The 27174-nt window shown below is 46.9% G+C and overlaps 20 non-coding genes and 1 pseudogene across 20 annotated transcripts; all 21 read left to right on the forward strand.

The window, feature by feature from the left end:
* The first annotated feature begins 973 nt into the window (after positions 1-973).
* LOC142280433 (U2 spliceosomal RNA) lies at positions 974-1164 on the forward strand. The gene has a single exon (XR_012742711.1). It is a non-coding gene; the product is annotated as a U2 spliceosomal RNA (small nuclear RNA).
* Positions 1165-2278: 1114 nt separating this feature from the next.
* Positions 2279-2469, forward strand: LOC142280434 (U2 spliceosomal RNA). Its single transcript, XR_012742712.1, has one exon. It is a non-coding gene; the product is annotated as a U2 spliceosomal RNA (small nuclear RNA).
* Positions 2470-3586: 1117 nt separating this feature from the next.
* LOC142280435 (U2 spliceosomal RNA) lies at positions 3587-3777 on the forward strand. Its single transcript, XR_012742713.1, has one exon. It is a non-coding gene; the product is annotated as a U2 spliceosomal RNA (small nuclear RNA).
* A 1117-nt stretch (positions 3778-4894) lies between these two features.
* Positions 4895-5085, forward strand: LOC142280436 (U2 spliceosomal RNA). The gene has a single exon (XR_012742714.1). It is a non-coding gene; the product is annotated as a U2 spliceosomal RNA (small nuclear RNA).
* Positions 5086-6202: 1117 nt separating this feature from the next.
* On the forward strand, positions 6203-6393 carry LOC142280437 (U2 spliceosomal RNA). The gene has a single exon (XR_012742715.1). It is a non-coding gene; the product is annotated as a U2 spliceosomal RNA (small nuclear RNA).
* A 1117-nt stretch (positions 6394-7510) lies between these two features.
* On the forward strand, positions 7511-7701 carry LOC142280439 (U2 spliceosomal RNA). The gene has a single exon (XR_012742717.1). It is a non-coding gene; the product is annotated as a U2 spliceosomal RNA (small nuclear RNA).
* Positions 7702-8818: 1117 nt separating this feature from the next.
* LOC142280440 (U2 spliceosomal RNA) lies at positions 8819-9009 on the forward strand. The gene has a single exon (XR_012742718.1). It is a non-coding gene; the product is annotated as a U2 spliceosomal RNA (small nuclear RNA).
* A 1117-nt stretch (positions 9010-10126) lies between these two features.
* LOC142280441 (U2 spliceosomal RNA) lies at positions 10127-10317 on the forward strand. Its single transcript, XR_012742719.1, has one exon. It is a non-coding gene; the product is annotated as a U2 spliceosomal RNA (small nuclear RNA).
* A 1117-nt stretch (positions 10318-11434) lies between these two features.
* Positions 11435-11625, forward strand: LOC142280442 (U2 spliceosomal RNA). The gene has a single exon (XR_012742720.1). It is a non-coding gene; the product is annotated as a U2 spliceosomal RNA (small nuclear RNA).
* Positions 11626-12742: 1117 nt separating this feature from the next.
* Positions 12743-12869, forward strand: LOC142280427 (U2 spliceosomal RNA; annotated as a pseudogene).
* A 688-nt stretch (positions 12870-13557) lies between these two features.
* LOC142280410 (U2 spliceosomal RNA) lies at positions 13558-13750 on the forward strand. The gene has a single exon (XR_012742696.1). It is a non-coding gene; the product is annotated as a U2 spliceosomal RNA (small nuclear RNA).
* A 1117-nt stretch (positions 13751-14867) lies between these two features.
* On the forward strand, positions 14868-15058 carry LOC142280444 (U2 spliceosomal RNA). The gene has a single exon (XR_012742721.1). It is a non-coding gene; the product is annotated as a U2 spliceosomal RNA (small nuclear RNA).
* Positions 15059-16175: 1117 nt separating this feature from the next.
* On the forward strand, positions 16176-16366 carry LOC142280445 (U2 spliceosomal RNA). The gene has a single exon (XR_012742722.1). It is a non-coding gene; the product is annotated as a U2 spliceosomal RNA (small nuclear RNA).
* A 1117-nt stretch (positions 16367-17483) lies between these two features.
* Positions 17484-17674, forward strand: LOC142280446 (U2 spliceosomal RNA). The gene has a single exon (XR_012742723.1). It is a non-coding gene; the product is annotated as a U2 spliceosomal RNA (small nuclear RNA).
* Positions 17675-18791: 1117 nt separating this feature from the next.
* Positions 18792-18982, forward strand: LOC142280447 (U2 spliceosomal RNA). Its single transcript, XR_012742724.1, has one exon. It is a non-coding gene; the product is annotated as a U2 spliceosomal RNA (small nuclear RNA).
* A 1117-nt stretch (positions 18983-20099) lies between these two features.
* Positions 20100-20290, forward strand: LOC142280448 (U2 spliceosomal RNA). Its single transcript, XR_012742725.1, has one exon. It is a non-coding gene; the product is annotated as a U2 spliceosomal RNA (small nuclear RNA).
* A 1117-nt stretch (positions 20291-21407) lies between these two features.
* LOC142280449 (U2 spliceosomal RNA) lies at positions 21408-21598 on the forward strand. Its single transcript, XR_012742726.1, has one exon. It is a non-coding gene; the product is annotated as a U2 spliceosomal RNA (small nuclear RNA).
* A 1117-nt stretch (positions 21599-22715) lies between these two features.
* On the forward strand, positions 22716-22906 carry LOC142280451 (U2 spliceosomal RNA). The gene has a single exon (XR_012742728.1). It is a non-coding gene; the product is annotated as a U2 spliceosomal RNA (small nuclear RNA).
* A 1117-nt stretch (positions 22907-24023) lies between these two features.
* Positions 24024-24214, forward strand: LOC142280452 (U2 spliceosomal RNA). The gene has a single exon (XR_012742729.1). It is a non-coding gene; the product is annotated as a U2 spliceosomal RNA (small nuclear RNA).
* Positions 24215-25331: 1117 nt separating this feature from the next.
* Positions 25332-25522, forward strand: LOC142280453 (U2 spliceosomal RNA). The gene has a single exon (XR_012742730.1). It is a non-coding gene; the product is annotated as a U2 spliceosomal RNA (small nuclear RNA).
* Positions 25523-26639: 1117 nt separating this feature from the next.
* Positions 26640-26830, forward strand: LOC142280454 (U2 spliceosomal RNA). Its single transcript, XR_012742731.1, has one exon. It is a non-coding gene; the product is annotated as a U2 spliceosomal RNA (small nuclear RNA).
* The last annotated feature ends 344 nt before the right edge of the window (positions 26831-27174 follow it).

The raw sequence follows: 27174 nt of genomic DNA on the forward strand, positions 1-27174 counted from the left end.
CTCTGCTATGTCCCGTGCAGTATCTTGTTGTCAGTCTAATCTAGATCATGTGTAATTGAATGGAATAGATCCCTTTTGGACAAAGTGGAGTCAGATGCTGCAGTGACCACAGGTGTGAGAGGATCTACAATTGGCATCTGGTGTTATCTCTCTGCTTCCACTCCAAATAAAGTTACCTGTTGTTACCTGAACGTCAAATACTAAGAATGGGCGGCCTATGAAAGAATTAGTACTTTCATTAAGTATACTAAACCGGCTAATTGGGAATAGACAAACTGTAAAAAGCCCTCTGAGAAAGCCCCTCTCTAACCTTTGTTAGTAAGCTTTTCTGTAGCCTGCCTGTTGATGTATTTTCGGTTTGAACAGTGCACAACATGAAGAGACGGAACACTGGCGGCTTGTCACAATGCCCCCCGATGACATCACAATAGCGCTGCTGCCTAGAAAACAAGCTGCGCAGAAGAAGTTGTTCTTTGGGTGGGAGGGTGGGCTAGTGGAAGGAGGGGGCAATCTCTTTTTTTCCCGGGTGGTAGGGGGATGACAGGAGAAGGGAAGCGGGTGGTGAGAAAGGTACAGAGGGCAGGGTTTGGGGGCTGGGAAGGAAAGGGAAAAGATTAGGGTTTGGGGATGATGAAAGGGCTTTCTACGGGTAAGGATGGCAAAGGGTGGCAGTGACGGAAAGTCAGGCAACCTGTCCTGTCCGTCTTTTTGTATCGTGAATTGGAAAGACTGCAAGGGGGAGGGGAGTTGCTTGCGCCCTAAAGGAGGAGTTATTCAGATTCATTGCAGTGGGCGGCGGCTGCAAAACGCACCATTCTTCTTGTTTTTGCTCTGCAAAGCAGCCTTTTCAAGGGTTGGCTTGGGTGACAAAATGTCTTGTGTAGGCGTGGGTTTGTCTCCCTCTCGCTCTCTCTCCCTAAGATGTGTCCGGCATAGGCCAGGGTGCCACTCGAGGCCCAAACCAATTCTGGTTATCGCTTCTCGGCCTTTTGGCTAAGATCAAGTGTAGTATCTGTTCTTATCAGTTTAATATCTGATACGTCCCCTATCTGGGGACCATATATTAAATGGATTTTTAGAACAGGGAGATGGAAAAAGAGCTTGCTCTGTCCACTCCACGCATTGACCTGGTATTGCAGTACCTCCAGGAACGGTGCACCCCTTCTTAACCCAGTTTCCAAAAGCAGAACTCGATTCACCTGATTCATATTAGCCCGATTAGCGAATTGAAATGAATTTTTATCTAACACACTTTTTACTTGCTTTATTCATCCAAATAGCAAACTCATCACCACTCAACTTCACCAACTCTGCTATGTCCCGTGCAGTATCTTGTTGTCAGTCTAATCTAGATCATGTGTAATTGAATGGAATAGATCCCTTTTGGACAAAGTGGAGTCAGATGCTGCAGTGACCACAGGTGTGAGAGGATCTACAATTGGCATCTGGTGTTATCTCTCTGCTTCCACTCCAAATAAAGTTACCTGTTGTTACCTGAACGTCAAATACTAAGAATGGGCGGCCTATGAAAGAATTAGTACTTTCATTAAGTATACTAAACCGGCTAATTGGGAATAGACAAACTGTAAAAAGCCCTCTGAGAAAGCCCCTCTCTAACCTTTGTTAGTAAGCTTTTCTGTAGCCTGCCTGTTGATGTATTTTCGGTTTGAACAGTGCACAACATGAAGAGACGGAACACTGGCGGCTTGTCACAATGCCCCCCGATGACATCACAATAGCGCTGCTGCCTAGAAAACAAGCTGCGCAGAAGAAGTTGTTCTTTGGGTGGGAGGGTGGGCTAGTGGAAGGAGGGGGCAATCTCTTTTTTTCCCGGGTGGTAGGGGGATGACAGAAGGGAAGCGGGTGGTGAGAAAGGTACAGAGGGCAGGGTTTGGGGGCTGGGAAGGAAAGGGAAAAGATTAGGGTTTGGGGATGATGAAAGGGCTTTCTACGGGTAAGGATGGCAAAGGGTGGCAGTGACGGAAAGTCAGGCAACCTGTCCTGTCCGTCTTTTTGTATCGTGAATTGGAAAGACTGCAAGGGGGAGGGGAGTTGCTTGCGCCCTAAAGGAGGAGTTATTCAGATTCATTGCAGTGGGCGGCGGCTGCAAAACGCACCATTCTTCTTGTTTTTGCTCTGCAAAGCAGCCTTTTCAAGGGTTGGCTTGGGTGACAAAATGTCTTGTGTAGGCGTGGGTTTGTCTCCCTCTCGCTCTCTCTCCCTAAGATGTGTCCGGCATAGGCCAGGGTGCCACTCGAGGCCCAAACCAATTCTGGTTATCGCTTCTCGGCCTTTTGGCTAAGATCAAGTGTAGTATCTGTTCTTATCAGTTTAATATCTGATACGTCCCCTATCTGGGGACCATATATTAAATGGATTTTTAGAACAGGGAGATGGAAAAAGAGCTTGCTCTGTCCACTCCACGCATTGACCTGGTATTGCAGTACCTCCAGGAACGGTGCACCCCTTCTTAACCCAGTTTCCAAAAGCAGAACTCGATTCACCTGATTCATATTAGCCCGATTAGCGAATTGAAATGAATTTTTATCTAACACACTTTTTACTTGCTTTATTCATCCAAATAGCAAACTCATCACCACTCAACTTCACCAACTCTGCTATGTCCCGTGCAGTATCTTGTTGTCAGTCTAATCTAGATCATGTGTAATTGAATGGAATAGATCCCTTTTGGACAAAGTGGAGTCAGATGCTGCAGTGACCACAGGTGTGAGAGGATCTACAATTGGCATCTGGTGTTATCTCTCTGCTTCCACTCCAAATAAAGTTACCTGTTGTTACCTGAACGTCAAATACTAAGAATGGGCGGCCTATGAAAGAATTAGTACTTTCATTAAGTATACTAAACCGGCTAATTGGGAATAGACAAACTGTAAAAAGCCCTCTGAGAAAGCCCCTCTCTAACCTTTGTTAGTAAGCTTTTCTGTAGCCTGCCTGTTGATGTATTTTCGGTTTGAACAGTGCACAACATGAAGAGACGGAACACTGGCGGCTTGTCACAATGCCCCCCGATGACATCACAATAGCGCTGCTGCCTAGAAAACAAGCTGCGCAGAAGAAGTTGTTCTTTGGGTGGGAGGGTGGGCTAGTGGAAGGAGGGGGCAATCTCTTTTTTTCCCGGGTGGTAGGGGGATGACAGGAGAAGGGAAGCGGGTGGTGAGAAAGGTACAGAGGGCAGGGTTTGGGGGCTGGGAAGGAAAGGGAAAAGATTAGGGTTTGGGGATGATGAAAGGGCTTTCTACGGGTAAGGATGGCAAAGGGTGGCAGTGACGGAAAGTCAGGCAACCTGTCCTGTCCGTCTTTTTGTATCGTGAATTGGAAAGACTGCAAGGGGGAGGGGAGTTGCTTGCGCCCTAAAGGTGGAGTTATTCAGATTCATTGCAGTGGGCGGCGGCTGCAAAACGCACCATTCTTCTTGTTTTTGCTCTGCAAAGCAGCCTTTTCAAGGGTTGGCTTGGGTGACAAAATGTCTTGTGTAGGCGTGGGTTTGTCTCCCTCTCGCTCTCTCTCCCTAAGATGTGTCCGGCATAGGCCAGGGTGCCACTCGAGGCCCAAACCAATTCTGGTTATCGCTTCTCGGCCTTTTGGCTAAGATCAAGTGTAGTATCTGTTCTTATCAGTTTAATATCTGATACGTCCCCTATCTGGGGACCATATATTAAATGGATTTTTAGAACAGGGAGATGGAAAAAGAGCTTGCTCTGTCCACTCCACGCATTGACCTGGTATTGCAGTACCTCCAGGAACGGTGCACCCCTTCTTAACCCAGTTTCCAAAAGCAGAACTCGATTCACCTGATTCATATTAGCCCGATTAGCGAATTGAAATGAATTTTTATCTAACACACTTTTTACTTGCTTTATTCATCCAAATAGCAAACTCATCACCACTCAACTTCACCAACTCTGCTATGTCCCGTGCAGTATCTTGTTGTCAGTCTAATCTAGATCATGTGTAATTGAATGGAATAGATCCCTTTTGGACAAAGTGGAGTCAGATGCTGCAGTGACCACAGGTGTGAGAGGATCTACAATTGGCATCTGGTGTTATCTCTCTGCTTCCACTCCAAATAAAGTTACCTGTTGTTACCTGAACGTCAAATACTAAGAATGGGCGGCCTATGAAAGAATTAGTACTTTCATTAAGTATACTAAACCGGCTAATTGGGAATAGACAAACTGTAAAAAGCCCTCTGAGAAAGCCCCTCTCTAACCTTTGTTAGTAAGCTTTTCTGTAGCCTGCCTGTTGATGTATTTTCGGTTTGAACAGTGCACAACATGAAGAGACGGAACACTGGCGGCTTGTCACAATGCCCCCCGATGACATCACAATAGCGCTGCTGCCTAGAAAACAAGCTGCGCAGAAGAAGTTGTTCTTTGGGTGGGAGGGTGGGCTAGTGGAAGGAGGGGGCAATCTCTTTTTTTCCCGGGTGGTAGGGGGATGACAGGAGAAGGGAAGCGGGTGGTGAGAAAGGTACAGAGGGCAGGGTTTGGGGGCTGGGAAGGAAAGGGAAAAGATTAGGGTTTGGGGATGATGAAAGGGCTTTCTACGGGTAAGGATGGCAAAGGGTGGCAGTGACGGAAAGTCAGGCAACCTGTCCTGTCCGTCTTTTTGTATCGTGAATTGGAAAGACTGCAAGGGGGAGGGGAGTTGCTTGCGCCCTAAAGGAGGAGTTATTCAGATTCATTGCAGTGGGCGGCGGCTGCAAAACGCACCATTCTTCTTGTTTTTGCTCTGCAAAGCAGCCTTTTCAAGGGTTGGCTTGGGTGACAAAATGTCTTGTGTAGGCGTGGGTTTGTCTCCCTCTCGCTCTCTCTCCCTAAGATGTGTCCGGCATAGGCCAGGGTGCCACTCGAGGCCCAAACCAATTCTGGTTATCGCTTCTCGGCCTTTTGGCTAAGATCAAGTGTAGTATCTGTTCTTATCAGTTTAATATCTGATACGTCCCCTATCTGGGGACCATATATTAAATGGATTTTTAGAACAGGGAGATGGAAAAAGAGCTTGCTCTGTCCACTCCACGCATTGACCTGGTATTGCAGTACCTCCAGGAACGGTGCACCCCTTCTTAACCCAGTTTCCAAAAGCAGAACTCGATTCACCTGATTCATATTAGCCCGATTAGCGAATTGAAATGAATTTTTATCTAACACACTTTTTACTTGCTTTATTCATCCAAATAGCAAACTCATCACCACTCAACTTCACCAACTCTGCTATGTCCCGTGCAGTATCTTGTTGTCAGTCTAATCTAGATCATGTGTAATTGAATGGAATAGATCCCTTTTGGACAAAGTGGAGTCAGATGCTGCAGTGACCACAGGTGTGAGAGGATCTACAATTGGCATCTGGTGTTATCTCTCTGCTTCCACTCCAAATAAAGTTACCTGTTGTTACCTGAACGTCAAATACTAAGAATGGGCGGCCTATGAAAGAATTAGTACTTTCATTAAGTATACTAAACCGGCTAATTGGGAATAGACAAACTGTAAAAAGCCCTCTGAGAAAGCCCCTCTCTAACCTTTGTTAGTAAGCTTTTCTGTAGCCTGCCTGTTGATGTATTTTCGGTTTGAACAGTGCACAACATGAAGAGACGGAACACTGGCGGCTTGTCACAATGCCCCCCGATGACATCACAATAGCGCTGCTGCCTAGAAAACAAGCTGCGCAGAAGAAGTTGTTCTTTGGGTGGGAGGGTGGGCTAGTGGAAGGAGGGGGCAATCTCTTTTTTTCCCGGGTGGTAGGGGGATGACAGGAGAAGGGAAGCGGGTGGTGAGAAAGGTACAGAGGGCAGGGTTTGGGGGCTGGGAAGGAAAGGGAAAAGATTAGGGTTTGGGGATGATGAAAGGGCTTTCTACGGGTAAGGATGGCAAAGGGTGGCAGTGACGGAAAGTCAGGCAACCTGTCCTGTCCGTCTTTTTGTATCGTGAATTGGAAAGACTGCAAGGGGGAGGGGAGTTGCTTGCGCCCTAAAGGAGGAGTTATTCAGATTCATTGCAGTGGGCGGCGGCTGCAAAACGCACCATTCTTCTTGTTTTTGCTCTGCAAAGCAGCCTTTTCAAGGGTTGGCTTGGGTGACAAAATGTCTTGTGTAGGCGTGGGTTTGTCTCCCTCTCGCTCTCTCTCCCTAAGATGTGTCCGGCATAGGCCAGGGTGCCACTCGAGGCCCAAACCAATTCTGGTTATCGCTTCTCGGCCTTTTGGCTAAGATCAAGTGTAGTATCTGTTCTTATCAGTTTAATATCTGATACGTCCCCTATCTGGGGACCATATATTAAATGGATTTTTAGAACAGGGAGATGGAAAAAGAGCTTGCTCTGTCCACTCCACGCATTGACCTGGTATTGCAGTACCTCCAGGAACGGTGCACCCCTTCTTAACCCAGTTTCCAAAAGCAGAACTCGATTCACCTGATTCATATTAGCCCGATTAGCGAATTGAAATGAATTTTTATCTAACACACTTTTTACTTGCTTTATTCATCCAAATAGCAAACTCATCACCACTCAACTTCACCAACTCTGCTATGTCCCGTGCAGTATCTTGTTGTCAGTCTAATCTAGATCATGTGTAATTGAATGGAATAGATCCCTTTTGGACAAAGTGGAGTCAGATGCTGCAGTGACCACAGGTGTGAGAGGATCTACAATTGGCATCTGGTGTTATCTCTCTGCTTCCACTCCAAATAAAGTTACCTGTTGTTACCTGAACGTCAAATACTAAGAATGGGCGGCCTATGAAAGAATTAGTACTTTCATTAAGTATACTAAACCGGCTAATTGGGAATAGACAAACTGTAAAAAGCCCTCTGAGAAAGCCCCTCTCTAACCTTTGTTAGTAAGCTTTTCTGTAGCCTGCCTGTTGATGTATTTTCGGTTTGAACAGTGCACAACATGAAGAGACGGAACACTGGCGGCTTGTCACAATGCCCCCCGATGACATCACAATAGCGCTGCTGCCTAGAAAACAAGCTGCGCAGAAGAAGTTGTTCTTTGGGTGGGAGGGTGGGCTAGTGGAAGGAGGGGGCAATCTCTTTTTTTCCCGGGTGGTAGGGGGATGACAGGAGAAGGGAAGCGGGTGGTGAGAAAGGTACAGAGGGCAGGGTTTGGGGGCTGGGAAGGAAAGGGAAAAGATTAGGGTTTGGGGATGATGAAAGGGCTTTCTACGGGTAAGGATGGCAAAGGGTGGCAGTGACGGAAAGTCAGGCAACCTGTCCTGTCCGTCTTTTTGTATCGTGAATTGGAAAGACTGCAAGGGGGAGGGGAGTTGCTTGCGCCCTAAAGGAGGAGTTATTCAGATTCATTGCAGTGGGCGGCGGCTGCAAAACGCACCATTCTTCTTGTTTTTGCTCTGCAAAGCAGCCTTTTCAAGGGTTGGCTTGGGTGACAAAATGTCTTGTGTAGGCGTGGGTTTGTCTCCCTCTCGCTCTCTCTCCCTAAGATGTGTCCGGCATAGGCCAGGGTGCCACTCGAGGCCCAAACCAATTCTGGTTATCGCTTCTCGGCCTTTTGGCTAAGATCAAGTGTAGTATCTGTTCTTATCAGTTTAATATCTGATACGTCCCCTATCTGGGGACCATATATTAAATGGATTTTTAGAACAGGGAGATGGAAAAAGAGCTTGCTCTGTCCACTCCACGCATTGACCTGGTATTGCAGTACCTCCAGGAACGGTGCACCCCTTCTTAACCCAGTTTCCAAAAGCAGAACTCGATTCACCTGATTCATATTAGCCCGATTAGCGAATTGAAATGAATTTTTATCTAACACACTTTTTACTTGCTTTATTCATCCAAATAGCAAACTCATCACCACTCAACTTCACCAACTCTGCTATGTCCCGTGCAGTATCTTGTTGTCAGTCTAATCTAGATCATGTGTAATTGAATGGAATAGATCCCTTTTGGACAAAGTGGAGTCAGATGCTGCAGTGACCACAGGTGTGAGAGGATCTACAATTGGCATCTGGTGTTATCTCTCTGCTTCCACTCCAAATAAAGTTACCTGTTGTTACCTGAACGTCAAATACTAAGAATGGGCGGCCTATGAAAGAATTAGTACTTTCATTAAGTATACTAAACCGGCTAATTGGGAATAGACAAACTGTAAAAAGCCCTCTGAGAAAGCCCCTCTCTAACCTTTGTTAGTAAGCTTTTCTGTAGCCTGCCTGTTGATGTATTTTCGGTTTGAACAGTGCACAACATGAAGAGACGGAACACTGGCGGCTTGTCACAATGCCCCCCGATGACATCACAATAGCGCTGCTGCCTAGAAAACAAGCTGCGCAGAAGAAGTTGTTCTTTGGGTGGGAGGGTGGGCTAGTGGAAGGAGGGGGCAATCTCTTTTTTTCCCGGGTGGTAGGGGGATGACAGGAGAAGGGAAGCGGGTGGTGAGAAAGGTACAGAGGGCAGGGTTTGGGGGCTGGGAAGGAAAGGGAAAAGATTAGGGTTTGGGGATGATGAAAGGGCTTTCTACGGGTAAGGATGGCAAAGGGTGGCAGTGACGGAAAGTCAGGCAACCTGTCCTGTCCGTCTTTTTGTATCGTGAATTGGAAAGACTGCAAGGGGGAGGGGAGTTGCTTGCGCCCTAAAGGAGGAGTTATTCAGATTCATTGCAGTGGGCGGCGGCTGCAAAACGCACCATTCTTCTTGTTTTTGCTCTGCAAAGCAGCCTTTTCAAGGGTTGGCTTGGGTGACAAAATGTCTTGTGTAGGCGTGGGTTTGTCTCCCTCTCGCTCTCTCTCCCTAAGATGTGTCCGGCATAGGCCAGGGTGCCACTCGAGGCCCAAACCAATTCTGGTTATCGCTTCTCGGCCTTTTGGCTAAGATCAAGTGTAGTATCTGTTCTTATCAGTTTAATATCTGATACGTCCCCTATCTGGGGACCATATATTAAATGGATTTTTAGAACAGGGAGATGGAAAAAGAGCTTGCTCTGTCCACTCCACGCATTGACCTGGTATTGCAGTACCTCCAGGAACGGTGCACCCCTTCTTAACCCAGTTTCCAAAAGCAGAACTCGATTCACCTGATTCATATTAGCCCGATTAGCGAATTGAAATGAATTTTTATCTAACACACTTTTTACTTGCTTTATTCATCCAAATAGCAAACTCATCACCACTCAACTTCACCAACTCTGCTATGTCCCGTGCAGTATCTTGTTGTCAGTCTAATCTAGATCATGTGTAATTGAATGGAATAGATCCCTTTTGGACAAAGTGGAGTCAGATGCTGCAGTGACCACAGGTGTGAGAGGATCTACAATTGGCATCTGGTGTTATCTCTCTGCTTCCACTCCAAATAAAGTTACCTGTTGTTACCTGAACGTCAAATACTAAGAATGGGCGGCCTATGAAAGAATTAGTACTTTCATTAAGTATACTAAACCGGCTAATTGGGAATAGACAAACTGTAAAAAGCCCTCTGAGAAAGCCCCTCTCTAACCTTTGTTAGTAAGCTTTTCTGTAGCCTGCCTGTTGATGTATTTTCGGTTTGAACAGTGCACAACATGAAGAGACGGAACACTGGCGGCTTGTCACAATGCCCCCCGATGACATCACAATAGCGCTGCTGCCTAGAAAACAAGCTGCGCAGAAGAAGTTGTTCTTTGGGTGGGAGGGTGGGCTAGTGGAAGGAGGGGGCAATCTCTTTTTTTCCCGGGTGGTAGGGGGATGACAGGAGAAGGGAAGCGGGTGGTGAGAAAGGTACAGAGGGCAGGGTTTGGGGGCTGGGAAGGAAAGGGAAAAGATTAGGGTTTGGGGATGATGAAAGGGCTTTCTACGGGTAAGGATGGCAAAGGGTGGCAGTGACGGAAAGTCAGGCAACCTCTCCTGTCCGTCTTTTTGTATCGTGAATTGGAAAGACTGCAAGGGGGAGGGGAGTTGCTTGCGCCCTAAAGGAGGAGTTATTCAGATTCATTGCAGTGGGCGGCGGCTGCAAAACGCACCATTCTTCTTGTTTTTGCTCTGCAAAGCAGCCTTTTCAAGGGTTGGCTTGGGTGACAAAATGTCTTGTGTAGGCGTGGGTTTGTCTCCCTCTCGCTCTCTCTCCCTAAGATGTGTCCGGCATAGGCCAGGGTGCCACTCGAGGCCCAAACCAATTCTGGTTATCGCTTCTCGGCCTTTTGGCTAAGATCAAGTGTAGTATCTGTTCTTATCAGTTTAATATCTGATACGTCCCCTATCTGGGGACCATATATTAAATGGATTTTTAGAACAGGGAGATGGAAAAAGAGCTTGCTCTGTCCACTCCACGCATTGACCTGGTATTGCAGTACCTCCAGGAACGGTGCACCCCTTCTTAACCCAGTTTCCAAAAGCAGAACTCGATTCACCTGATTCATATTAGCCCGATTAGCGAATTGAAATGAATTTTTATCTAACACACTTTTTACTTGCTTTATTCATCCAAATAGCAAACTCATCACCACTCAACTTCACCAACTCTGCTATGTCCCGTGCAGTATCTTGTTGTCAGTCTAATCTAGATCATGTGTAATTGAATGGAATAGATCCCTTTTGGACAAAGTGGAGTCAGATGCTGCAGTGACCACAGGTGTGAGAGGATCTACAATTGGCATCTGGTGTTATCTCTCTGCTTCCACTCCAAATAAAGTTACCTGTTGTTACCTGAACGTCAAATACTAAGAATGGGCGGCCTATGAAAGAATTAGTACTTTCATTAAGTATACTAAACCGGCTAATTGGGAATAGACAAACTGTAAAAAGCCCTCTGAGAAAGCCCCTCTCTAACCTTTGTTAGTAAGCTTTTCTGTAGCCTGCCTGTTGATGTATTTTCGGTTTGAACAGTGCACAACATGAAGAGACGGAACACTGGCGGCTTGTCACAATGCCCCCCGATGACATCACAATAGCGCTGCTGCCTAGAAAACAAGCTGCGCAGAAGAAGTTGTTCTTTGGGTGGGAGGGTGGGCTAGTGGAAGGAGGGGGCAATCTCTTTTTTTCCCGGGTGGTAGGGGGATGACAGGAGAAGGGAAGCGGGTGGTGAGAAAGGTACAGAGGGCAGGGTTTGGGGGCTGGGAAGGAAAGGGAAAAGATTAGGGTTTGGGGATGATGAAAGGGCTTTCTACGGGTAAGGATGGCAAAGGGTGGCAGTGACGGAAAGTCAGGCAACCTGTCCTGTCCGTCTTTTTGTATCGTGAATTGGAAAGACTGCAAGGGGGAGGGGAGTTGCTTGCGCCCTAAAGGAGGAGTTATTCAGATTCATTGCAGTGGGCGGCGGCTGCAAAACGCACCATTCTTCTTGTTTTTGCTCTGCAAAGCAGCCTTTTCAAGGGTTGGCTTGGGTGACAAAATGTCTTGTGTAGGCGTGGGTTTGTCTCCCTCTCGCTCTCTCTCCCTAAGATGTGTCCGGCATAGGCCAGGGTGCCACTCGAGGCCCAAACCAATTCTGGTTATCGCTTCTCGGCCTTTTGGCTAAGATCAAGTGTAGTATCTGTTCTTATCAGTTTAATATCTGATACGTCCCCTATCTGGGGACCATATATTAAATGGATTTTTAGAACAGGGAGATGGAAAAAGAGCTTGCTCTGTCCACTCCACGCATTGACCTGGTATTGCAGTACCTCCAGGAACGGTGCACCCCTTCTTAACCCAGTTTCCAAAAGCAGAACTCGATTCACCTGATTCATATTAGCCCGATTAGCGAATTGAAATGAATTTTTATCTAACACACTTTTTACTTGCTTTATTCATCCAAATAGCAAACTCATCACCACTCAACTTCACCAACTCTGCTATGTCCCGTGCAGTATCTTGTTGTCAGTCTAATCTAGATCATGTGTAATTGAATGGAATAGATCCCTTTTGGACAAAGTGGAGTCAGATGCTGCAGTGACCACAGGTGTGAGAGGATCTACAATTGGCATCTGGTGTTATCTCTCTGCTTCCACTCCAAATAAAGTTACCTGTTGTTACCTGAACGTCAAATACTAAGAATGGGCGGCCTATGAAAGAATTAGTACTTTCATTAAGTATACTAAACCGGCTAATTGGGAATAGACAAACTGTAAAAAGCCCTCTGAGAAAGCCCCTCTCTAACCTTTGTTAGTAAGCTTTTCTGTAGCCTGCCTGTTGATGTATTTTCGGTTTGAACAGTGCACAACATGAAGAGACGGAACACTGGCGGCTTGTCACAATGCCCCCCGATGACATCACAATAGCGCTGCTGCCTAGAAAACAAGCTGCGCAGAAGAAGTTGTTCTTTGGGTGGGAGGGTGGGCTAGTGGAAGGAGGGGGCAATCTCTTTTTTTCCCGGGTGGTAGGGGGATGACAGGAGAAGGGAAGCGGGTGGTGAGAAAGGTACAGAGGGCAGGGTTTGGGGGCTGGGAAGGAAAGGGAAAAGATTAGGGTTTGGGGATGATGAAAGGGCTTTCTACGGGTAAGGATGGCAAAGGGTGGCAGTGACGGAAAGTCAGGCAACCTGTCCTGTCCGTCTTTTTGTATCGTGAATTGGAAAGACTGCAAGGGGGAGGGGAGTTGCTTGCGCCCTAAAGGAGGAGTTATTCAGATTCATTGCAGTGGGCGGCGGCTGCAAAACGCACCATTCTTCTTGTTTTTGCTCTGCAAAGCAGCCTTTTCAAGGGTTGGCTTGGGTGACAAAATGTCTTGTGTAGGCGTGGGTTTGTCTCCCTCTCGCTCTCTCTCCCTAAGATGTGTCCGGCATAGGCCAGGGTGCCACTCGAGGCCCAAACCAATTCTGGTTATCGCTTCTCGGCCTTTTGGCTAAGATCAAGTGTAGTATCTGTGAGGCTCGGCAGATGCAATGCACACTGGAAGGTTGCGCTTGCTAGTACTCTTGATGTATAGTATATTCATCTAGAGGAAAACATGGCCCTACCAGGATCGAGGCTATTAGACTGAGTAAGTGTGGGGGCTATGGTGCAATGTGCCCCAGGACTGACGACCCTGGAGTGAGTCTGAGCTTGCTGGCTTGGGACCCCGGCGAGCCTTGGGCTCTGTAGCACACCGTACCTTGCCCTTTCATACTTTCTGAGCATATTGCTCTATCCCGGCCTTCTGGCTAGGAAGGGAAATTTTTATAATCATGGTCGGAGGTCCGTTCAGCTTTGGGCTGAGAAACCAACACCCGGTTGGAGGTCCGGGTCAGCTTCGGCTGAGAAACCAACACCCGGTTGGAGGTCTGGGTCAGCTTCGGCTGAGAAACCAACACCCGGTTGGAGGTCCGGGTCAGCTTCGGCTGAGAAACCAACACCCGGTTGGAGGTCCGGTTAGCCTTGGGCTGAGAAACCAACACCGGTTGACGGTCCGGGCAGTTTCGGCTGCGAAACCAACAACTAGTAGCTCTCTACTCCACTTGGGTAAGATGCCTGGGTGGACGCTGGGAGCAACGACAAGGCTCAACCAGGCTTCGGCTTGGGGGAGCACCGAAGATCCCTGACCCTTGCTGTGGCCTTCTGGCTCGGAGGGACGGGGTTGATTTTTGGGGACCCTCTCCTCACGGAGGGGTCCACACGAATCCTAGCCTTTGCACTGTTTTTGGTGTGACTTCGGTCATGCATTTTTTGCGGTGCTTTGGAAAGCTTCATTAAATCAAAAATCTGTTCTTATCAGTTTAATATCTGATACGTCCCCTATCTGGGGACCATATATTAAATGGATTTTTAGAACAGGGAGATGGAAAAAGAGCTTGCTCTGTCCACTCCACGCATTGACCTGGTATTGCAGTACCTCCAGGAACGGTGCACCCCTTCTTAACCCAGTTTCCAAAAGCAGAACTCGATTCACCTGATTCATATTAGCCCGATTAGCGAATTGAAATGAATTTTTATCTAACACACTTTTTACTTGCTTTATTCATCCAAATAGCAAACTCATCACCACTCAACTTCACCAACTCTGCTATGTCCCGTGCAGTATCTTGTTGTCAGTCTAATCTAGATCATGTGTAATTGAATGGAATAGATCCCTTTTGGACAAAGTGGAGTCAGATGCTGCAGTGACCACAGGTGTGAGAGGATCTACAATTGGCATCTGGTGTTATCTCTCTGCTTCCACTCCAAATAAAGTTACCTGTTGTTACCTGAACGTCAAATACTAAGAATGGGCGGCCTATGAAAGAATTAGTACTTTCATTAAGTATACTAAACCGGCTAATTGGGAATAGACAAACTGTAAAAAGCCCTCTGAGAAAGCCCCTCTCTAACCTTTGTTAGTAAGCTTTTCTGTAGCCTGCCTGTTGATGTATTTTCGGTTTGAACAGTGCACAACATGAAGAGACGGAACACTGGCGGCTTGTCACAATGCCCCCCGATGACATCACAATAGCGCTGCTGCCTAGAAAACAAGCTGCGCAGAAGAAGTTGTTCTTTGGGTGGGAGGGTGGGCTAGTGGAAGGAGGGGGCAATCTCTTTTTTTCCCGGGTGGTAGGGGGATGACAGGAGAAGGGAAGCGGGTGGTGAGAAAGGTACAGAGGGCAGGGTTTGGGGGCTGGGAAGGAAAGGGAAAAGATTAGGGTTTGGGGATGATGAAAGGGCTTTCTACGGGTAAGGATGGCAAAGGGTGGCAGTGACGGAAAGTCAGGCAACCTGTCCTGTCCGTCTTTTTGTATCGTGAATTGGAAAGACTGCAAGGGGGAGGGGAGTTGCTTGCGCCCTAAAGGAGGAGTTATTCAGATTCATTGCAGTGGGCGGCGGCTGCAAAACGCACCATTCTTCTTGTTTTTGCTCTGCAAAGCAGCCTTTTCAAGGGTTGGCTTGGGTGACAAAATGTCTTGTGTAGGCGTGGGTTTGTCTCCCTCTCGCTCTCTCTCCCTAAGATGTGTCCGGCATAGGCCAGGGTGCCACTCGAGGCCCAAACCAATTCTGGTTATCGCTTCTCGGCCTTTTGGCTAAGATCAAGTGTAGTATCTGTTCTTATCAGTTTAATATCTGATACGTCCCCTATCTGGGGACCATATATTAAATGGATTTTTAGAACAGGGAGATGGAAAAAGAGCTTGCTCTGTCCACTCCACGCATTGACCTGGTATTGCAGTACCTCCAGGAACGGTGCACCCCTTCTTAACCCAGTTTCCAAAAGCAGAACTCGATTCACCTGATTCATATTAGCCCGATTAGCGAATTGAAATGAATTTTTATCTAACACACTTTTTACTTGCTTTATTCATCCAAATAGCAAACTCATCACCACTCAACTTCACCAACTCTGCTATGTCCCGTGCAGTATCTTGTTGTCAGTCTAATCTAGATCATGTGTAATTGAATGGAATAGATCCCTTTTGGACAAAGTGGAGTCAGATGCTGCAGTGACCACAGGTGTGAGAGGATCTACAATTGGCATCTGGTGTTATCTCTCTGCTTCCACTCCAAATAAAGTTACCTGTTGTTACCTGAACGTCAAATACTAAGAATGGGCGGCCTATGAAAGAATTAGTACTTTCATTAAGTATACTAAACCGGCTAATTGGGAATAGACAAACTGTAAAAAGCCCTCTGAGAAAGCCCCTCTCTAACCTTTGTTAGTAAGCTTTTCTGTAGCCTGCCTGTTGATGTATTTTCGGTTTGAACAGTGCACAACATGAAGAGACGGAACACTGGCGGCTTGTCACAATGCCCCCCGATGACATCACAATAGCGCTGCTGCCTAGAAAACAAGCTGCGCAGAAGAAGTTGTTCTTTGGGTGGGAGGGTGGGCTAGTGGAAGGAGGGGGCAATCTCTTTTTTTCCCGGGTGGTAGGGGGATGACAGGAGAAGGGAAGCGGGTGGTGAGAAAGGTACAGAGGGCAGGGTTTGGGGGCTGGGAAGGAAAGGGAAAAGATTAGGGTTTGGGGATGATGAAAGGGCTTTCTACGGGTAAGGATGGCAAAGGGTGGCAGTGACGGAAAGTCAGGCAACCTGTCCTGTCCGTCTTTTTGTATCGTGAATTGGAAAGACTGCAAGGGGGAGGGGAGTTGCTTGCGCCCTAAAGGAGGAGTTATTCAGATTCATTGCAGTGGGCGGCGGCTGCAAAACGCACCATTCTTCTTGTTTTTGCTCTGCAAAGCAGCCTTTTCAAGGGTTGGCTTGGGTGACAAAATGTCTTGTGTAGGCGTGGGTTTGTCTCCCTCTCGCTCTCTCTCCCTAAGATGTGTCCGGCATAGGCCAGGGTGCCACTCGAGGCCCAAACCAATTCTGGTTATCGCTTCTCGGCCTTTTGGCTAAGATCAAGTGTAGTATCTGTTCTTATCAGTTTAATATCTGATACGTCCCCTATCTGGGGACCATATATTAAATGGATTTTTAGAACAGGGAGATGGAAAAAGAGCTTGCTCTGTCCACTCCACGCATTGACCTGGTATTGCAGTACCTCCAGGAACGGTGCACCCCTTCTTAACCCAGTTTCCAAAAGCAGAACTCGATTCACCTGATTCATATTAGCCCGATTAGCGAATTGAAATGAATTTTTATCTAACACACTTTTTACTTGCTTTATTCATCCAAATAGCAAACTCATCACCACTCAACTTCACCAACTCTGCTATGTCCCGTGCAGTATCTTGTTGTCAGTCTAATCTAGATCATGTGTAATTGAATGGAATAGATCCCTTTTGGACAAAGTGGAGTCAGATGCTGCAGTGACCACAGGTGTGAGAGGATCTACAATTGGCATCTGGTGTTATCTCTCTGCTTCCACTCCAAATAAAGTTACCTGTTGTTACCTGAACGTCAAATACTAAGAATGGGCGGCCTATGAAAGAATTAGTACTTTCATTAAGTATACTAAACCGGCTAATTGGGAATAGACAAACTGTAAAAAGCCCTCTGAGAAAGCCCCTCTCTAACCTTTGTTAGTAAGCTTTTCTGTAGCCTGCCTGTTGATGTATTTTCGGTTTGAACAGTGCACAACATGAAGAGACGGAACACTGGCGGCTTGTCACAATGCCCCCCGATGACATCACAATAGCGCTGCTGCCTAGAAAACAAGCTGCGCAGAAGAAGTTGTTCTTTGGGTGGGAGGGTGGGCTAGTGGAAGGAGGGGGCAATCTCTTTTTTTCCCGGGTGGTAGGGGGATGACAGGAGAAGGGAAGCGGGTGGTGAGAAAGGTACAGAGGGCAGGGTTTGGGGGCTGGGAAGGAAAGGGAAAAGATTAGGGTTTGGGGATGATGAAAGGGCTTTCTACGGGTAAGGATGGCAAAGGGTGGCAGTGACGGAAAGTCAGGCAACCTGTCCTGTCCGTCTTTTTGTATCGTGAATTGGAAAGACTGCAAGGGGGAGGGGAGTTGCTTGCGCCCTAAAGAAGGAGTTATTCAGATTCATTGCAGTGGGCGGCGGCTGCAAAACGCACCATTCTTCTTGTTTTTGCTCTGCAAAGCAGCCTTTTCAAGGGTTGGCTTGGGTGACAAAATGTCTTGTGTAGGCGTGGGTTTGTCTCCCTCTCGCTCTCTCTCCCTAAGATGTGTCCGGCATAGGCCAGGGTGCCACTCGAGGCCCAAACCAATTCTGGTTATCGCTTCTCGGCCTTTTGGCTAAGATCAAGTGTAGTATCTGTTCTTATCAGTTTAATATCTGATACGTCCCCTATCTGGGGACCATATATTAAATGGATTTTTAGAACAGGGAGATGGAAAAAGAGCTTGCTCTGTCCACTCCACGCATTGACCTGGTATTGCAGTACCTCCAGGAACGGTGCACCCCTTCTTAACCCAGTTTCCAAAAGCAGAACTCGATTCACCTGATTCATATTAGCCCGATTAGCGAATTGAAATGAATTTTTATCTAACACACTTTTTACTTGCTTTATTCATCCAAATAGCAAACTCATCACCACTCAACTTCACCAACTCTGCTATGTCCCGTGCAGTATCTTGTTGTCAGTCTAATCTAGATCATGTGTAATTGAATGGAATAGATCCCTTTTGGACAAAGTGGAGTCAGATGCTGCAGTGACCACAGGTGTGAGAGGATCTACAATTGGCATCTGGTGTTATCTCTCTGCTTCCACTCCAAATAAAGTTACCTGTTGTTACCTGAACGTCAAATACTAAGAATGGGCGGCCTATGAAAGAATTAGTACTTTCATTAAGTATACTAAACCGGCTAATTGGGAATAGACAAACTGTAAAAAGCCCTCTGAGAAAGCCCCTCTCTAACCTTTGTTAGTAAGCTTTTCTGTAGCCTGCCTGTTGATGTATTTTCGGTTTGAACAGTGCACAACATGAAGAGACGGAACACTGGCGGCTTGTCACAATGCCCCCCGATGACATCACAATAGCGCTGCTGCCTAGAAAACAAGCTGCGCAGAAGAAGTTGTTCTTTGGGTGGGAGGGTGGACTAGTGGAAGGAGGGGGCAATCTCTTTTTTTCCCGGGTGGTAGGGGGATGACAGGAGAAGGGAAGCGGGTGGTGAGAAAGGTACAGAGGGCAGGGTTTGGGGGCTGGGAAGGAAAGGGAAAAGATTAGGGTTTGGGGATGATGAAAGGGCTTTCTACGGGTAAGGATGGCAAAGGGTGGCAGTGACGGAAAGTCAGGCAACCTGTCCTGTCCGTCTTTTTGTATCGTGAATTGGAAAGACTGCAAGGGGGAGGGGAGTTGCTTGCGCCCTAAAGGAGGAGTTATTCAGAATCATTGCAGTGGGCGGCGGCTGCAAAACGCACCATTCTTCTTGTTTTTGCTCTGCAAAGCAGCCTTTTCAAGGGTTGGCTTGGGTGACAAAATGTCTTGTGTAGGCGTGGGTTTGTCTCCCTCTCGCTCTCTCTCCCTAAGATGTGTCCGGCATAGGCCAGGGTGCCACTCGAGGCCCAAACCAATTCTGGTTATCGCTTCTCGGCCTTTTGGCTAAGATCAAGTGTAGTATCTGTTCTTATCAGTTTAATATCTGATACGTCCCCTATCTGGGGACCATATATTAAATGGATTTTTAGAACAGGGAGATGGAAAAAGAGCTTGCTCTGTCCACTCCACGCATTGACCTGGTATTGCAGTACCTCCAGGAACGGTGCACCCCTTCTTAACCCAGTTTCCAAAAGCAGAACTCGATTCACCTGATTCATATTAGCCCGATTAGCGAATTGAAATGAATTTTTATCTAACACACTTTTTACTTGCTTTATTCATCCAAATAGCAAACTCATCACCACTCAACTTCACCAACTCTGCTATGTCCCGTGCAGTATCTTGTTGTCAGTCTAATCTAGATCATGTGTAATTGAATGGAATAGATCCCTTTTGGACAAAGTGGAGTCAGATGCTGCAGTGACCACAGGTGTGAGAGGATCTACAATTGGCATCTGGTGTTATCTCTCTGCTTCCACTCCAAATAAAGTTACCTGTTGTTACCTGAACGTCAAATACTAAGAATGGGCGGCCTATGAAAGAATTAGTACTTTCATTAAGTATACTAAACCGGCTAATTGGGAATAGACAAACTGTAAAAAGCCCTCTGAGAAAGCCCCTCTCTAACCTTTGTTAGTAAGCTTTTCTGTAGCCTGCCTGTTGATGTATTTTCGGTTTGAACAGTGCACAACATGAAGAGACGGAACACTGGCGGCTTGTCACAATGCCCCCCGATGACATCACAATAGCGCTGCTGCCTAGAAAACAAGCTGCGCAGAAGAAGTTGTTCTTTGGGTGGGAGGGTGGGCTAGTGGAAGGAGGGGGCAATCTCTTTTTTTCCCGGGTGGTAGGGGGATGACAGGAGAAGGGAAGCGGGTGGTGAGAAAGGTACAGAGGGCAGGGTTTGGGGGCTGGGAAGGAAAGGGAAAAGATTAGGGTTTGGGGATGATGAAAGGGCTTTCTACGGGTAAGGATGGCAAAGGGTGGCAGTGACGGAAAGTCAGGCAACCTGTCCTGTCCGTCTTTTTGTATCGTGAATTGGAAAGACTGCAAGGGGGAGGGGAGTTGCTTGCGCCCTAAAGGAGGAGTTATTCAGATTCATTGCAGTGGGCGGCGGCTGCAAAACGCACCATTCTTCTTGTTTTTGCTCTGCAAAGCAGCCTTTTCAAGGGTTGGCTTGGGTGACAAAATGTCTTGTGTAGGCGTGGGTTTGTCTCCCTCTCGCTCTCTCTCCCTAAGATGTGTCCGGCATAGGCCAGGGTGCCACTCGAGGCCCAAACCAATTCTGGTTATCGCTTCTCGGCCTTTTGGCTAAGATCAAGTGTAGTATCTGTTCTTATCAGTTTAATATCTGATACGTCCCCTATCTGGGGACCATATATTAAATGGATTTTTAGAACAGGGAGATGGAAAAAGAGCTTGCTCTGTCCACTCCACGCATTGACCTGGTATTGCAGTACCTCCAGGAACGGTGCACCCCTTCTTAACCCAGTTTCCAAAAGCAGAACTCGATTCACCTGATTCATATTAGCCCGATTAGCGAATTGAAATGAATTTTTATCTAACACACTTTTTACTTGCTTTATTCATCCAAATAGCAAACTCATCACCACTCAACTTCACCAACTCTGCTATGTCCCGTGCAGTATCTTGTTGTCAGTCTAATCTAGATCATGTGTAATTGAATGGAATAGATCCCTTTTGGACAAAGTGGAGTCAGATGCTGCAGTGACCACAGGTGTGAGAGGATCTACAATTGGCATCTGGTGTTATCTCTCTGCTTCCACTCCAAATAAAGTTACCTGTTGTTACCTGAACGTCAAATACTAAGAATGGGCGGCCTATGAAAGAATTAGTACTTTCATTAAGTATACTAAACCGGCTAATTGGGAATAGACAAACTGTAAAAAGCCCTCTGAGAAAGCCCCTCTCTAACCTTTGTTAGTAAGCTTTTCTGTAGCCTGCCTGTTGATGTATTTTCGGTTTGAACAGTGCACAACATGAAGAGACGGAACACTGGCGGCTTGTCACAATGCCCCCCGATGACATCACAATAGCGCTGCTGCCTAGAAAACAAGCTGCGCAGAAGAAGTTGTTCTTTGGGTGGGAGGGTGGACTAGTGGAAGGAGGGGGCAATCTCTTTTTTTCCCGGGTGGTAGGGGGATGACAGGAGAAGGGAAGCGGGTGGTGAGAAAGGTACAGAGGGCAGGGTTTGGGGGCTGGGAAGGAAAGGGAAAAGATTAGGGTTTGGGGATGATGAAAGGGCTTTCTACGGGTAAGGATGGCAAAGGGTGGCAGTGACGGAAAGTCAGGCAACCTGTCCTGTCCGTCTTTTTGTATCGTGAATTGGAAAGACTGCAAGGGGGAGGGGAGTTGCTTGCGCCCTAAAGGAGGAGTTATTCAGATTCATTGCAGTGGGCGGCGGCTGCAAAACGCACCATTCTTCTTGTTTTTGCTCTGCAAAGCAGCCTTTTCAAGGGTTGGCTTGGGTGACAAAATGTCTTGTGTAGGCGTGGGTTTGTCTCCCTCTCGCTCTCTCTCCCTAAGATGTGTCCGGCATAGGCCAGGGTGCCACTCGAGGCCCAAACCAATTCTGGTTATCGCTTCTCGGCCTTTTGGCTAAGATCAAGTGTAGTATCTGTTCTTATCAGTTTAATATCTGATACGTCCCCTATCTGGGGACCATATATTAAATGGATTTTTAGAACAGGGAGATGGAAAAAGAGCTTGCTCTGTCCACTCCACGCATTGACCTGGTATTGCAGTACCTCCAGGAACGGTGCACCCCTTCTTAACCCAGTTTCCAAAAGCAGAACTCGATTCACCTGATTCATATTAGCCCGATTAGCGAATTGAAATGAATTTTTATCTAACACACTTTTTACTTGCTTTATTCATCCAAATAGCAAACTCATCACCACTCAACTTCACCAACTCTGCTATGTCCCGTGCAGTATCTTGTTGTCAGTCTAATCTAGATCATGTGTAATTGAATGGAATAGATCCCTTTTGGACAAAGTGGAGTCAGATGCTGCAGTGACCACAGGTGTGAGAGGATCTACAATTGGCATCTGGTGTTATCTCTCTGCTTCCACTCCAAATAAAGTTACCTGTTGTTACCTGAACGTCAAATACTAAGAATGGGCGGCCTATGAAAGAATTAGTACTTTCATTAAGTATACTAAACCGGCTAATTGGGAATAGACAAACTGTAAAAAGCCCTCTGAGAAAGCCCCTCTCTAACCTTTGTTAGTAAGCTTTTCTGTAGCCTGCCTGTTGATGTATTTTCGGTTTGAACAGTGCACAACATGAAGAGACGGAACACTGGCGGCTTGTCACAATGCCCCCCGATGACATCACAATAGCGCTGCTGCCTAGAAAACAAGCTGCGCAGAAGAAGTTGTTCTTTGGGTGGGAGGGTGGGCTAGTGGAAGGAGGGGGCAATCTCTTTTTTTCCCGGGTGGTAGGGGGATGACAGGAGAAGGGAAGCGGGTGGTGAGAAAGGTACAGAGGGCAGGGTTTGGGGGCTGGGAAGGAAAGGGAAAAGATTAGGGTTTGGGGATGATGAAAGGGCTTTCTACGGGTAAGGATGGCAAAGGGTGGCAGTGACGGAAAGTCAGGCAACCTGTCCTGTCCGTCTTTTTGTATCGTGAATTGGAAAGACTGCAAGGGGGAGGGGAGTTGCTTGCGCCCTAAAGGAGGAGTTATTCAGATTCATTGCAGTGGGCGGCGGCTGCAAAACGCACCATTCTTCTTGTTTTTGCTCTGCAAAGCAGCCTTTTCAAGGGTTGGCTTGGGTGACAAAATGTCTTGTGTAGGCGTGGGTTTGTCTCCCTCTCGCTCTCTCTCCCTAAGATGTGTCCGGCATAGGCCAGGGTGCCACTCGAGGCCCAAACCAATTCTGGTTATCGCTTCTCGGCCTTTTGGCTAAGATCAAGTGTAGTATCTGTTCTTATCAGTTTAATATCTGATACGTCCCCTATCTGGGGACCATATATTAAATGGATTTTTAGAACAGGGAGATGGAAAAAGAGCTTGCTCTGTCCACTCCACGCATTGACCTGGTATTGCAGTACCTCCAGGAACGGTGCACCCCTTCTTAACCCAGTTTCCAAAAGCAGAACTCGATTCACCTGATTCATATTAGCCCGATTAGCGAATTGAAATGAATTTTTATCTAACACACTTTTTACTTGCTTTATTCATCCAAATAGCAAACTCATCACCACTCAACTTCACCAACTCTGCTATGTCCCGTGCAGTATCTTGTTGTCAGTCTAATCTAGATCATGTGTAATTGAATGGAATAGATCCCTTTTGGACAAAGTGGAGTCAGATGCTGCAGTGACCACAGGTGTGAGAGGATCTACAATTGGCATCTGGTGTTATCTCTCTGCTTCCACTCCAAATAAAGTTACCTGTTGTTACCTGAACGTCAAATACTAAGAATGGGCGGCCTATGAAAGAATTAGTACTTTCATTAAGTATACTAAACCGGCTAATTGGGAATAGACAAACTGTAAAAAGCCCTCTGAGAAAGCCCCTCTCTAACCTTTGTTAGTAAGCTTTTCTGTAGCCTGCCTGTTGATGTATTTTCGGTTTGAACAGTGCACAACATGAAGAGACGGAACACTGGCGGCTTGTCACAATGCCCCCCGATGACATCACAATAGCGCTGCTGCCTAGAAAACAAGCTGCGCAGAAGAAGTTGTTCTTTGGGTGGGAGGGTGGGCTAGTGGAAGGAGGGGGCAATCTCTTTTTTTCCCGGGTGGTAGGGGGATGACAGGAGAAGGGAAGCGGGTGGTGAGAAAGGTACAGAGGGCAGGGTTTGGGGGCTGGGAAGGAAAGGGAAAAGATTAGGGTTTGGGGATGATGAAAGGGCTTTCTACGGGTAAGGATGGCAAAGGGTGGCAGTGACGGAAAGTCAGGCAACCTGTCCTGTCCGTCTTTTTGTATCGTGAATTGGAAAGACTGCAAGGGGGAGGGGAGTTGCTTGCGCCCTAAAGGAGGAGTTATTCAGATTCATTGCAGTGGGCGGCGGCTGCAAAACGCACCATTCTTCTTGTTTTTGCTCTGCAAAGCAGCCTTTTCAAGGGTTAGCTTGGGTGACAAAATGTCTTGTGTAGGCGTGGGTTTGTCTCCCTCTCGCTCTCTCTCCCTAAGATGTGTCCGGCATAGGCCAGGGTGCCACTCGAGGCCCAAACCAATTCTGGTTATCGCTTCTCGGCCTTTTGGCTAAGATCAAGTGTAGTATCTGTTCTTATCAGTTTAATATCTGATACGTCCCCTATCTGGGGACCATATATTAAATGGATTTTTAGAACAGGGAGATGGAAAAAGAGCTTGCTCTGTCCACTCCACGCATTGACCTGGTATTGCAGTACCTCCAGGAACGGTGCACCCCTTCTTAACCCAGTTTCCAAAAGCAGAACTCGATTCACCTGATTCATATTAGCCCGATTAGCGAATTGAAATGAATTTTTATCTAACACACTTTTTACTTGCTTTATTCATCCAAATAGCAAACTCATCACCACTCAACTTCACCAACTCTGCTATGTCCCGTGCAGTATCTTGTTGTCAGTCTAATCTAGATCATGTGTAATTGAATGGAATAGATCCCTTTTGGACAAAGTGGAGTCAGATGCTGCAGTGACCACAGGTGTGAGAGGATCTACAATTGGCATCTGGTGTTATCTCTCTGCTTCCACTCCAAATAAAGTTACCTGTTGTTACCTGAACGTCAAATACTAAGAATGGGCGGCCTATGAAAGAATTAGTACTTTCATTAAGTATACTAAACCGGCTAATTGGGAATAGACAAACTGTAAAAAGCCCTCTGAGAAAGCCCCTCTCTAACCTTTGTTAGTAAGCTTTTCTGTAGCCTGCCTGTTGATGTATTTTCGGTTTGAACAGTGCACAACATGAAGAGACGGAACACTGGCGGCTTGTCACAATGCCCCCCGATGACATCACAATAGCGCTGCTGCCTAGAAAACAAGCTGCGCAGAAGAAGTTGTTCTTTGGGTGGGAGGGTGGGCTAGTGGAAGGAGGGGGCAATCTCTTTTTTTCCCGGGTGGTAGGGGGATGACAGGAGAAGGGAAGCGGGTGGTGAGAAAGGTACAGAGGGCAGGGTTTGGGGGCTGGGAAGGAAAGGGAAAAGATTAGGGTTTGGGGATGATGAAAGGGCTTTCTACGGGTAAGGATGGCAAAGGGTGGCAGTGACGGAAAGTCAGGCAACCTGTCCTGTCCGTCTTTTTGTATCGTGAATTGGAAAGACTGCAAGGGGGAGGGGAGTTGCTTGCGCCCTAAAGGAGGAGTTATTCAGATTCATTGCAGTGGGCGGCGGCTGCAAAACGCACCATTCTTCTTGTTTTTGCTCTGCAAAGCAGCCTTTTCAAGGGTTGGCTTGGGTGACAAAATGTCTTGTGTAGGCGTGGGTTTGTCTCCCTCTCGCTCTCTCTCCCTAAGATGTGTCCGGCATAGGCCAGGGTGCCACTCGAGGCCCAAACCAATTCTGGTTATCGCTTCTCGGCCTTTTGGCTAAGATCAAGTGTAGTATCTGTTCTTATCAGTTTAATATCTGATACGTCCCCTATCTGGGGACCATATATTAAATGGATTTTTAGAACAGGGAGATGGAAAAAGAGCTTGCTCTGTCCACTCCACGCATTGACCTGGTATTGCAGTACCTCCAGGAACGGTGCACCCCTTCTTAACCCAGTTTCCAAAAGCAGAACTCGATTCACCTGATTCATATTAGCCCGATTAGCGAATTGAAATGAATTTTTATCTAACACACTTTTTACTTGCTTTATTCATCCAAATAGCAAACTCATCACCACTCAACTTCACCAACTCTGCTATGTCCCGTGCAGTATCTTGTTGTCAGTCTAATCTAGATCATGTGTAATTGAATGGAATAGATCCCTTTTGGACAAAGTGGAGTCAGATGCTGCAGTGACCACAGGTGTGAGAGGATCTACAATTGGCATCTGGTGTTATCTCTCTGCTTCCACTCCAAATAAAGTTACCTGTTGTTACCTGAACGTCAAATACTAAGAATGGGCGGCCTATGAAAGAATTAGTACTTTCATTAAGTATACTAAACCGGCTAATTGGGAATAGACAAACTGTAAAAAGCCCTCTGAGAAAGCCCCTCTCTAACCTTTGTTAGTAAGCTTTTCTGTAGCCTGCCTGTTGATGTATTTTCGGTTTGAACAGTGCACAACATGAAGAGACGGAACACTGGCGGCTTGTCACAATGCCCCCCGATGACATCACAATAGCGCTGCTGCCTAGAAAACAAGCTGCGCAGAAGAAGTTGTTCTTTGGGTGGGAGGGTGGGCTAGTGGAAGGAGGGGGCAATCTCTTTTTTTCCCGGGTGGTAGGGGGATGACAGGAGAAGGGAAGCGGGTGGTGAGAAAGGTACAGAGGGCAGGGTTTGGGGGCTGGGAAGGAAAGGGAAAAGATTAGGGTTTGGGGATGATGAAAGGGCTTTCTACGGGTAAGGATGGCAAAGGGTGGCAGTGACGGAAAGTCAGGCAACCTCTCCTGTCCGTCTTTTTGTATCGTGAATTGGAAAGACTGCAAGGGGGAGGGGAGTTGCTTGCGCCCTAAAGGAGGAGTTATTCAGATTCATTGCAGTGGGCGGCGGCTGCAAAACGCACCATTCTTCTTGTTTTTGCTCTGCAAAGCAGCCTTTTCAAGGGTTGGCTTGGGTGACAAAATGTCTTGTGTAGGCGTGGGTTTGTCTCCCTCTCGCTCTCTCTCCCTAAGATGTGTCCGGCATAGGCCAGGGTGCCACTCGAGGCCCAAACCAATTCTGGTTATCGCTTCTCGGCCTTTTGGCTAAGATCAAGTGTAGTATCTGTTCTTATCAGTTTAATATCTGATACGTCCCCTATCTGGGGACCATATATTAAATGGATTTTTAGAACAGGGAGATGGAAAAAGAGCTTGCTCTGTCCACTCCACGCATTGACCTGGTATTGCAGTACCTCCAGGAACGGTGCACCCCTTCTTAACCCAGTTTCCAAAAGCAGAACTCGATTCACCTGATTCATATTAGCCCGATTAGCGAATTGAAATGAATTTTTATCTAACACACTTTTTACTTGCTTTATTCATCCAAATAGCAAACTCATCACCACTCAACTTCACCAACTCTGCTATGTCCCGTGCAGTATCTTGTTGTCAGTCTAATCTAGATCATGTGTAATTGAATGGAATAGATCCCTTTTGGACAAAGTGGAGTCAGATGCTGCAGTGACCACAGGTGTGAGAGGATCTACAATTGGCATCTGGTGTTATCTCTCTGCTTCCACTCCAAATAAAGTTACCTGTTGTTACCTGAACGTCAAATA

This window comes from Anomaloglossus baeobatrachus, unplaced genomic scaffold, assembly GCF_048569485.1.
Source record: "Anomaloglossus baeobatrachus isolate aAnoBae1 unplaced genomic scaffold, aAnoBae1.hap1 Scaffold_451, whole genome shotgun sequence".
Taxonomy (NCBI): domain Eukaryota; kingdom Metazoa; phylum Chordata; class Amphibia; order Anura; family Aromobatidae; genus Anomaloglossus; species Anomaloglossus baeobatrachus.